Consider the following 11,982-nt stretch of genomic DNA (forward strand, 5'->3'; position numbering starts at 1 on the left):
TGAAGACAGACAAGATGGGGCTAGATTTCAGTTCAGCTGCTCACCAGCTGTGTAAATGCACACAGGTAAGTTCCCATCTCTGCATCCCAGTGTCCTCAATATCAAGAGAATGGTGATTCCTGCCTGCAAGGCCAATTTACTATTGTTTATTACCATTACCTTGATGTTTTCCTTCAACCAGCCTTTTCCCAAAAAGAATGGAAGCTGGAAATGTCTCACACCCAAAAGACACTCAAATATGGTGCTAGTAGCTTCATTGTTTCCATCTTTTTCCTATTACTTCCTTCCATATTCTGAAAAGAGTGCTTAATCTTCAGGCCTGTATCAGGCACCACCTCCTTTACACAGCATGCTCTAACCATTCACTGCTGCAGACTTCCTTCTTCCTGTTTCCTCCTCTGACACTCCCAGTCTAGTGCCGTGTATTGTAAACTTTTCAGGTCTTTCTCCCCAACTCAATATGTCACAGAAAAGATAGAAACTAAATAATTCCACCTTAGATCTTCCTCTTGTGCCCCCAATTCTCATACGTGCTCAAAATGTTTGTTAATTGATTATTTAAGAGAACACAAAAGATGAACTGCTTCTCTGTGGCCTTATCATTAACATGGCAAAGAAACTTTTTAAGGGAAAAGACCTCAGCATTTAGTAAACTCTAATACATTACTAAGAGGCATAATATTCTTCTTCCTAAATTAATTGCTCTTAATAACAGTGTTTAACTTGTAAACTCTGTCTTCAAAACTGTATTTTTGTGGTTTTTTGTTGTTGTTGTTTTAAAGATTTACTTCATTTATTTGACAGGCAGAGTTACAGAGAGAGGGAGATCTTCCATCGGCTGGTTCCCTCCCCAAATGGTTGAGCCAGAATGGAGCCAGGAGCTTCTTCTGGGTCTCCCATGTGGGCATGGGGGCCCAAGTACATATACCATCTTCTGCTGCATTCAGGTGCATTAACAGGGAGCTAGATCAGAAGTGGAGCAGCCAAGACTTCAATCATTGCCTGTATGTGATATAGGCACAGCCAGCCATGGTTTAATCTGCTGCACAACATGAGCCCCTAAACTGTACAGTCATTTCTCAGGTAGTTTTCAGCAAATGTGCTACTCCCTGAAAGCATTAGGCAGAATTCTACTTAAGGTATATATTTTTTAATAGCCTCAATGATCGTTTTGTACTGTTCAAATTAATTTTTTTTGGAAACAGTACATGATATCTCAGAGACAGTCTACATCTGGGTCAAAAACTTTCTTTTATTCCCTGCTGGTCACTTACACTATGTTCACGAAATCTTTTAGCATCTTTTGGATGAACTTTTTAAGACCAAAAGCCTAATCTGAATGCTACTAAGTTGATAATGCAGCTTTCCTTGAATCTTACAAAGGTGAAACTCAAATAATGACTCAAAATAACTTAGAGTAATTTGTCTAGTTAAAATTAGCCCAAAGGAGCCAGCCATGTGGCACAGCAGTTTAAGCCATTGCTTGAGAAACCTCTAGTCATGGCTGTTCCAATTCTGATCCAGCTCCCTGCTAACGCACCTGGGAAAGCAACAGATGGCCCCAAATACTTGTGACCCTGCCATCTACTTGAGAGATACAGGTGGATGTCTGGACTCCTGGTTTCATCCTGGCCTAGCCCTAGCAGTTGCAATCATTTGGGAGTGAACTAGTAGGTGGAAGATTCTCTCTGGAAGGTTGTCTCTCTATCACTCTGCTTTTCAAATAAATAAATACATAAATCTTTTTTTATAAAAAAAAATTAGTCCAATGATGTAATAAAAAAGGCAAAGAAGAATTTCTAATTTTAATACTGCTTAGTTACTTAAAATGATCATTTTCTAAGCATTATCTTAAATATGTTACAGATTTCCATAATCTTATAGCACAAAGCAAAAACAGTTAAGAAAAACAAGTACTAAGTGTAACTTTCATGTAATACTAATCCACACATGGAAAAAGTGAAATAAAATAGTGAACATTATTTTCTAGCTTTAAGTAAACATACAATATTTAAAAATATATAAACAGTGCAATTTGTGTTACTTTCATGGATATACACACTGAAAATAGTGGTAAGTATTTATTACAAACAGAATCTTTTTTTTGAAACTGTCTTGGTTTTATAGGGAGATAGATTTAAAAAAACATAATCTACCATAGCTCTGACATTTTCTGCTTAAATTATGTTAAGCCATTTCTTTCTATAAAGCAGGCATGGGCCTTAAGTGAAAATGCATCTAATAAAGCATTCTATTCTCCTTGAAACATAACTGTCCTCCTAACTCCAGATAACCATTAACCAAATGCAACTGCTTATTTATTCCCATATGTCACTCTGTTTATAAAAAGAACTTATTAATAAGGATTTATATTTCCAGGAAAAAGAATACACAGTTATACTGATACCTTCCCTAAAATAGCAAGGTCTGAGAAGCATAAATGCCAGGCACATTGAGCACATTGCAAACCCGTTTTCTCATGTATCTATCTGCCACCTTGTTTATCACTGAGGATAGGTTACACAGGCAGTCTGTGGGGACTTCCATAAGGGCCAGAACTGCCTGGTCGACACTGAGACATTCCCCAGCAAATAACAACATACCCTTAAAGATGAAACTAAGTTTATTTAAGAATTACCAATTTAGGATAAAGAATTTGGTGACCTTCTTATAGTTTATCAGATCCTGTGCTTTAAAAGATTTAATACAGAAATGAAATGTTTAAAGAACTTAACATGTATCTTTTAGTAGTCAAGTTATAATCCCTGATAAAACATAGTTTCAAGTGATTTTCTATTACTGATATTATAAATAGAATCCTTTAACAAAACATATAAGGAGCAATATGACAAGCAAACTTCAGCGTTTTTAAAAAGAAATCTTTGATTCGTGAAAAAGTTTTTCAGTCTTTCTGTATTTTTAAAATCACTGTTAAAATCCCCCATCACCTTTAAGATCCACAGGCAGTCCACTGTCACGTCCCACAGACCCTGAGCTGGTCACATCTCCCAGCACACAGTTCCTTCCTCTCCTTCCCAGGTCCTCACCTAGATTCTGCACCACACACTCCAACTTATTGCCTCCTCTATGGGTCTTATCCTTCCTCTCCACAATGTCACTCAGGTGACACCTGACAGGTTGCTTCTCTGTCTTCTGATCACTCCATTATGCAGAAAACTCCGCACCTGCTCCTCAGTGACCTCCAAACTACAGCAGTGCTGTCCTTCTCCCACTTGATTCCCAAACATGCCTTTTCTCTCTGCCATTTTACTTTTTACCTATTCTTCTGTGGTCTCCTCAAATGCCCTGGAAGGTGTGACTCTTCTAGAAGTATCCCAAATGCTTATGGTTTAACTCTCCTATCAGCACCCAATGCAAACGTTTTTAAAACCTTTTCTTACACTTTTAGAGCCTAGTTTCTAAAATTGGTCCAACCCCTAGTTAATTACCTTGCACAACTAATTTGAATTATCTATGCCTCAGTTTCTCCATCTCTGAAAGCCAAGATATTAGTGGTACCAACCTTAGATGGCTGCTTTGAGGAATACATGATTTAATTAATGAATCTTGGCCTAGCACACAGAAAGTGCTCCAAAATAATAGCTACTGTTACAGCTATTACTGTTATCACTATTCTTTACATATCATTAGAGGATACGTTAAAATGTGGATGTCAGAAGAAAAAAAAATTGAGGGGCCAGCGCTGTGGCACAGCGGGGAAAGCCATTGCCTGCAATGCCAGCATCCCATATGGGCACTGGTTTGCGTCCTGGCTGCTCCACTTCCAATTCAGCTCTCTGCTGTGGCCTGGGATAGCAGTAGAAAATGGCTCAAGTCCTTGGGCCCCTGCACCCGTGTGGGAGACCTGGAAGAAGCTCCTGGCTCCTGGCTTCAGATCAGCACAGCTCTGGCCATTGAGCCCATCTGGGGAGTGAACCATCGGATAGAAGACCTCGATCTCTCTCTCTCTCTCTCTCTCTCTCTCTCTGCCTCTGCCTCTCTGTAACTCTGCCTTTCAAATAAATATATAAATCTGTAAAAAAAAAAAAAAAAAAAAAACAAAGTAAAAAAAGAGAGAAAGCCCCCGCTCTATAAATGAGCCAAATAGTTCTAGTCACACTACATCATTTTTATAAACGACGTAAGGTCCACTTCACAGCCATAGAAAAGATTAAATGAGATATTTAGAAAGAATTGCATAGCAAGAAGCAACTTCTATTGTTTTAATATTTACATGTTATAAACAAAATTATGGAAAGAATAAAGGTTTTCTTGCCCAAAAGTTGTTTAAGAAACAGAAACACAAGATAAGATAATAATCATAACACTAATATTCCCTCTTTTACAAAAGAATCCCAGTTTTCAAAACATGTTATTCCCCCAATGAGGAGTGTTTGTTGTTTTACCTACACTGCAATTCACAAAGGACTTTAAAAACAAATTTAGATATGGTATTATCTCTCTCCATAGCTTGGCTTTCTGAAACTGAAATTCAGTAAGTGGAAATCTCAGTGAATGAGCCTTGGGTCGGTGATACTGAGCTGCAAGTCCAGCCAAAGGCTCAGAGCTTTTCCCTTTGCACAAGCCCTATGCTCTTCTGTATCTTCTACTACCTGGCTTAACTACTCTCCTGCATTTTCTCCTTCGGAAAGTTACCCATCCACAGAGAGTGTTAAAATGTCACTGGAAAGATACTAATTTTCTCATAATCAGGAAAGACTGAAACAAATAAAACGCCGCTATTTTTACTATCATAAGCAAGGCAGATTTTAAAATAGATTGAATATACGATCCAAATTTTTTGGATGCAAATCTTGTGAATGGTCTCTAAGTTCTAGTGCTAAGTTGAGAAATCTCAGATAATATTCTATATATGAGTTCGAACTGCTTACAGCCTTATTTTGGCATCACTGCTATTTTACACAGTACAAGCTTATGTTGTATATTGACTATTCAATGGTAAAGACTTCTCACTATTTATATTTCTCACATTCCCACTGCTTATAGTATTGTTGTCACACTTTCTAAATTTCCAGGAAGAATTTATTCAGTCACAATCATTGTAGATTGATGTCAACCTGCAGAAATTTTAAATAAAGAATTACAATGTTATTGTACCTTCCACAGACTAGGTTCTTAAAATACTATGATTTTGCTAAAAACTCAAAAAATTGTATTTTTATTTGTGATACATCTACTTTTGTCAAAACTTTCCCTTTTTTTGTTCACTTTCCTTTTATTGAGAGCTATAATTAATTATTTAATCCGGCTGGTTCAGATTAAAATCTCCTTGCTATTCTACCTTTTTGTTGTTCATTTCATATTATTCATTATTTTCCAAAATGAAATCATTTTTTGTTTTAGTATTCCACATACTTTTTTGTTTTAGTATTCCATTTCTGAACCTTACAGACATATTTTTAGTATATATTAAAGTTGGAATTGTAACGTAGTTGTAATTGTCAGTTTACTTTCAACTTAGCTTTCTCTTGGGCAAATCTACACTTCTTGTTCACCATTTTGATACAGTGAACTATTTAGTGGCTGCAAAAGTTGACATTTTGGGTACTCAACAATAAAACTAATGACAAAAGTTATCAGAATAATGCTTTAGTATAGCTTATAAATAAAGAATCTATCTCATATCTCCATTTTAGAACTGCTCCCTTTATCACATGTATGTGAGTCAGAGCTACATTAAGACTTGCCTTTCCCTTATCTGAACTTCTATACCGTGTTACCTAATCATTGCTTGTGAAATATCACTTTCTACTTTACAGTTATTTTCAAAACTCATTTCCCCTACCAGACTGAAATTTCTTTCATAACAAGGTATGTCCTGGTCAACTGCAGTAGACATACTGTGAAAGTTTTGTCGTGGTATGTATTCACCTATGAATCAATTTTATATGACTGAATTTGTCCCCAAATCTTGTAATCTTGGAAGCTTTTTAAAACAAGTACATTTTTAATTCATAGCTTCCAATTTCGAAAAATGTAAACAAAGAGAAAACCCAGTGTCAAACATACATTTTTGAAAAACTTCTTTAGAGCAAATAATTTCTTCATTTTACAAATTTAGGTAGAGAGGGGCTAGAATGGAATTGCCATCTGTATAAACATCAGCTCTGAGCTTTGGATTTCATATTCACCAGATTCTTTTCTAATAATATGATGTCATTTAATACCCAGACAATTCAAATAAATTGACCTTATCTTAGAAAAATGTAGATTTCCACACATGGACTCACATACAAATTATGTCTCTTCATAACTCATAGGAACATGTATTTTGTGCACTTTAATCATATATGAAGGTACTTCAAAAATTTTATGAAAAAGGACCTTAAAAGTTAAGCTTAGTGGGGTGCAAAAAATTTTTTTAAAACTTGAAATTCATGTGCAGTTTCTTTATACCATGAAATTTCCATGAATTTTTCAAAGATCTCTCGTATTATTCACTTCATTGGTTATATAAAAGATATTCTCTGTGTTTCTCAAAATAACATCAAAATGAATAGCTTTTCTCTGGGAGCAGGCACAGTACTTGAAGCATGACACTATTTCAAAAAACATTTTTACCTTTCAGAAATAATTGATCTTGATGGAAAAATAATTTTGTTTCCAATATGGCTACATTTCATTGTGAGATTAATATATCCTGAAATGTTCTAATAAAGGATAAAAGAAAGCTAGAGTAAGATTTCAAAAACCATGGGGGGAGTACCAAATACATAATGCCTAATACTTTAATATCTCTCTTTCAAAGAGTCTTCATTTTTATGGATGTCACAACACATGTGACAAGACGCCTCTCTAAAAACACAATAACCTTGAAGATGTTGTAGACCCATTAAACTAATAATATGTAGTCAATTGTAATCATGTGTTTGCAAGGGTTTTTTTCAAAGAAATAGTTGCTGTACTTACATAAATGTACATTTTATTTTATGAAAAATATTACAGAAAAACCAATTTCCCTTTCTCAAATTTAAAAACATGAAACACATCCAGAAACATGTAATATCATGTTCCATAGGTCTTCTTGAAACATCTGCTTTGCAATCAATAATTCTCCAACCATTAGCGAATATGCACCATGACTCATCAGAAATGACATACAAAGTTAATGGGGATCATTCTTCCCCTCACTCTCCTCACACGTGATGACACCAATGGGAGCCATGCCTCATGGAGCAGAAGACAGATTCAAGATGGCACCAAGCCAGCAGTCAGGTCTTCTTGAGGCTCTTTATAAAATCTGCCCCATTCCTAAGAATCTACTACCTTTACCTTGTATCTTTGACACCCTTCAAGAAACTAATAAGCACACTTTATATGGTTAGAAAAGGACCACATTTTCTCAGCTTAACACTGTGCATGGCAAAATGTATTTCAGTTCTGAAAATATCTGAAAGGAATGCTTCTAGGACCTGTGCCATTGTGCTTTGTTTACCAGTCAGATGCTTTCTCAAGAATGTGTTCAAATTGTAAAGACAATGGCTCCACATAATAGAAAATCTTCAAAGCCCGTAACATTACCACAGAAATATATTTTTACCATTCCTAACATTCAAAACAACGCTGCACTCCTTGCTGCTGAAAGTCTTTCATTCTCATAAATTTATTAATCTCTCATTAACATTTGTTGGTCAGGAGTTTGGATTTACTTGTGTGTTTATCTTCTAAGGAAGGAAAGTCATAGCAAAGGAAAACATATATTAAGCATTTGAAGATAACTGCTATTTACTGAAAACACTATTTTAAAATAAATTTTAGTTACTTGCTTATGGTTGGTAACTTCAGGACAATGATAACTATGGTGTCTCTGAAATGTTCATAAGTAGCAATCATACTCTATTCTGGCCTTTGAGAGGTGTTAAGACTCACCCCCCTAATTATAAGCCTTTTCTCTGTTATTACTACCTCACCACTAAATTTCTAACCTAAATAGTAGCTTTGAATAAATAAAAATAGATGTTGATGTGTTTTCTCAAATTTTGGATATAATGGATAAGAAAAACTAGGTATTTCTCTGAATAATAAGCTTCTTTACCTCTTAAAAATAAAACAAAATTTTACTGTGTTTTGATCAACAAACTTTGCTTTCTACCAGAATACTATTTTCCTGCTTTATTCTAGAGCAGTACTGTCCAATATAAATACAAAAAAATGTAAGCCACATTTGTTTTGTTTTCTAGTAGCCATAGTAAAGAAAAAGTAAATACTGGTGAAATTAACAAGATGCCTTGTTGAAATCAATATATTCAAAATATTATTATACCATGCAATTGGTTTTTAAAATATTAGTCAGAAATTTTTCATTCTTTCCTTTGTGCAAAGACTTCAAAATCCAGTGCATATTTCATACTTAAAGCACATCTCAATCCGGACAAGCCACATTTCAAGTGTTCAATAGCCACATGCAGCTAGTGGCTACTGCACTGGTTAACACTTTCCAGATTTCCAAAAATAGAGAGCTTTTGAACTAAAAGCCCAGGTATTTTCAAATTGCCCTATGTAGCATCCTCTATGACCGACCGGTACGCTGTCTGAGGATTTGCTATTGAGGCAATCATTTAATGAGCATATTTCTCTCCCTTTCTCCATTCTCGGCCCTCGTATTTGCTGCCCATCTTAACGGTTTTTTAGCATAAAAAAACTCAAATCACCTTACTCTTCAACTTCTCAAGACCTGAGATGTTTTCTAATCTGCGCATCTTCTATCAACAAGGAGAAAGCCAGAAGGTGCAGCAAGCCTATGCAGTTTCCATAAATAGACATGTCAACTACCAGCCTAATGTATGGTGACAGTGACAAACTCAAGGGCGATTTTTTGTGTGTATCATTAAGATGGGAAATTTTATATCATAAATTAACATACCCTTCCCTCCAGGAGAAATATAATTTTACTCCTCCCTTCCCATCGTTCCTCCCCCTCCCCCGCTACGAGAAACCTTGGGATAGTCTCTTCTCCTTCTGGAACAGAATCTGGTGTTTCATTCCATAGGAATTCTGTGCCCAGAGGAAGAACAGAATGTTGGCATCAAAATTTAATGAATTCAACTTGGAGTCTAAATTTGCCTCAAATGTGGAAACACAAACACAAGCAATAATATCTCAAACCATGTAACACTTCGGTTTCTCTTCTGGCATGACTGCAGACACTTTGTGTCTACACACAAATTTGATCATAGTTATATGCGAAAAAAATTAAACTAGGCACATGTGAGGTTTTTCTGAGTCTCTCCGTAATAATACAACCTGATTATTATGTCCTAAGTGACACTATAATTACAGTCGGATGAACAGGTCTAGCGCTGACCCAACCTGTTCCCTAAAACACAAAGGGCAACTTTTGTAGTCTTCTGTAAAGAAACCCCCCATTAAACAAATAAAACTAGAAATCATGACTACATTTTGAGAGAAGGCCTAACAACATAGAAATAACAACAACAATAATAAAGTAACCCCCTTGCAAACAAAACAGATGAAAATTGAACACTGTAGATTTCCTAAAGAACTGTTCTGAACTGTAGGCACAGTTGTCACCACATTCAAAACAAAACAGATACAAGTGACAGCAATATGCTTTTCTAGGACTACAAAGTAACTTGTTCAGTGTCTCCAGCTCTGTGTCTAGACAGTCGAAGTAGCAAACTGAACATTGTTAGGATGAATTTTACAATCATTGAACTTTCATTTCAACCCACCTGGGTGATTGTATTCTATCTCCACAGCAGGACAAGGGGAAACCCCCAGGCTCTTAGGAACCCATAGCAAGAGATAAGGTGGAGTGGGTCACTTAGACTGGTAAAGAATAGTCATGTACTAAATACCCTCTTTGTATAAACAGACACTGCGTTGGAACCCAGGGGGGAGGAACACTGCGTCCACTGGTGTAGTATTTCAAAGCACGTTGCTGGGGGCTTGCAAAGCCCAAGGCCTCAATTAGGACTTCTCCCTTGCCGTATTAATTTGCTTAAGAAATGCCTCAGAGTGTGGCAGAGTCCACCTTCCACTGGCTACCGCCCGTGCCCGCCTTGGTGGGCACACACAGTGAAGACAGTGGCAGTAACCTTTGGGGCAGCCTCTTAACTTGGACCCTGGGGAGGCACGGGGCTGGGGGGGGGGGGGGCTAAGGATGGGGGGGGGAGGTGGATCCACAGCAGAACTCCGGCGGCCGCACACTCCCTCGCGGCTTAGGACCAGTAGGACGCGGGGAGCGACGCCCTTGTAGTTGCAAAGCACTGCGCGAGGGGGAAGGCGCAGCCCCACCATATACCTGCTCGTGTTACAGGCTCTGGAATCAAAGTATTCTCACATGACACATTACTACCAATAACAGATTCAGGCTCTGTTTAAAAAAAAAAAAAAAAACTGCGCGGGGAGGAGGGGGGGGCGCTTCATATTTATCCTGCTTTTGTCTAAAAACCAGAACCCAAGAACTAACTAGTTTTCATTCTTTTCAACCGTTCCCTGAAAGCCATTCAACCAACCAACTGCGGCTCCACCCGAGAGGCTCTGTACTTACTTTTCTTACAGTTTTTGAGTGACGCACTACAAAACGATGTGGGGGGAGGGAGGAGGGAGAGAAGCAGGAGCCCTCTCTCTCTCTCTCTCTCTCTCTCTCTCTCTCTCTCTCTCTCTCTCTCTCTCTCTCTCTCTCTCCCTTTCTCATGCAGGGCGTCTTCCGCCCTGCAAACTTGGCAAAAGGCAAACGGGACTGAAATACAGCGCTCTCCATATAAGGCAGCCCAGCTAAACATGTCATGCGTAATTTATGGGTAGCAGGCAGAGAATTAACCTTTGCGTGCACATATTTGGCCCCGAGGAAAGGCGGCCCCTGGGTGTCAGCCCCGGGGCCGAGGGCTGCGGGCGCTGCGGGGAGGACCCGCGCGCCCCTCGCCCCGCGAAGGCCGCCAAGTTGTAAGTACTCTTTCCCGCACCTGTTTCTCCGCTCCCCACCCCTCCTCCGCCTCCTCGCTCGGGTCCTCCCGGGGCCGCCCTGACACAGCCCCGCCGCGCCCGCCGCGCCACCCCGAGCCCCTCCGGGCCCCCGGCGCGAGGCGCTGGGCGAGGGAGGAGGGGGGCAGCCGGGACACGCGGCGCCGCGAGCGCCTCCTCTGCCTGCCCGGCCGGCCGTGGGCAGCCTCGGCAGCGTGGGAACAATGAGGCGCGGGGGCGCAGCGCGGGCAGAGGGCGAAAATGGAAACTCACCTCTCACATGTTTTTCAGAGGCAGCCCGACTGTCGACCGAGTGCCCAAGGCATTGTGGGAGTCATGGTTCCCAGAGGCCCGCGGTGGAAAATGGAACTTGTCAGTTCCTCGTCACGGCAGCATGGTGAGCGCCACAACTCATTCAGCCGCAGTGAAAAGACTGTTGCATGTCGCTGTGCAGCCTCTTATCGCCCAGCTCTGGTTTCCGCCGCCGCTGCTGCTGCTGCGCGGCCCCTCCCCCGCGCGCCCAGCCCCACCAGGAAGCCCGGGGCGGACTCGTCGAGCTCCGGGACGCACGCGGCGGCCGACGGGCGCGCCTGCCCTTCGCGCCCGCGCCCTCACGCTCTGCCGCGGCCCGCGCCGTCGCCCCCCGCCCGGACACGCTCTGCGGGGGCCCGTGGCCGCCGCCCGCCCGGCGGCGCGGGGAGCGGAGGGCGGCCGGGGCCCGGCGCTGGCGCGGCGCATCCCCTCCGCGTGCCGTTGGTATCTTCCATCTTCTACGTTCGGCATTATCGCCTCGCAGCCGAGCGCCGCGGGGACGCGCCCCGCCGCCGCTGCCCCGCACGGCCGGGCCACCACCCCACCACCACCACCACCACCACCACCACCACCACCACCCGGGGCGGGGAGGGGGTGCCCTTGGGTGGGGCTTTGCAAGGTTAGAGTGAAGGTTAACAATCCGCTTGGACTAAAACCCTCTGTGAGCTGGTGGAGCTGCCGCCTGAAAAGGGAGCCCACGGGCGGGAAACACATCTGCACCGC

The 11,982-nt window shown here is 40.8% G+C and overlaps 1 protein-coding gene across 13 annotated transcripts in view; it reads right to left on the minus strand.

Moving 5' to 3' along the window:
* The window catches only part of MBNL1 (muscleblind like splicing regulator 1), a 184,641-nt gene extending 173,207 nt beyond the window's left edge, over positions 1 to 11,434 (minus strand). For 5 of the 13 annotated variants that reach the window (XM_062212956.1, XM_062212939.1, XM_062212964.1 and 2 more), the window contains exon 1: positions 11,221 to 11,434. The gene's annotated coding sequence lies outside the window, so the exon portion shown is untranslated. Of the gene's footprint in view, positions 1 to 10,534; positions 10,601 to 11,220 lie in introns of those variants that run through there. The other 8 variants (XM_062212885.1, XM_062212861.1, XM_062212983.1 and 5 more) reach the window with 5 other exon arrangements.
* Positions 11,435 to 11,982: the final 548 nt, after the last annotated feature.

Source organism: Lepus europaeus, chromosome 2, assembly GCF_033115175.1.
Source record: "Lepus europaeus isolate LE1 chromosome 2, mLepTim1.pri, whole genome shotgun sequence".
NCBI lineage: Eukaryota > Metazoa > Chordata > Mammalia > Lagomorpha > Leporidae > Lepus > Lepus europaeus.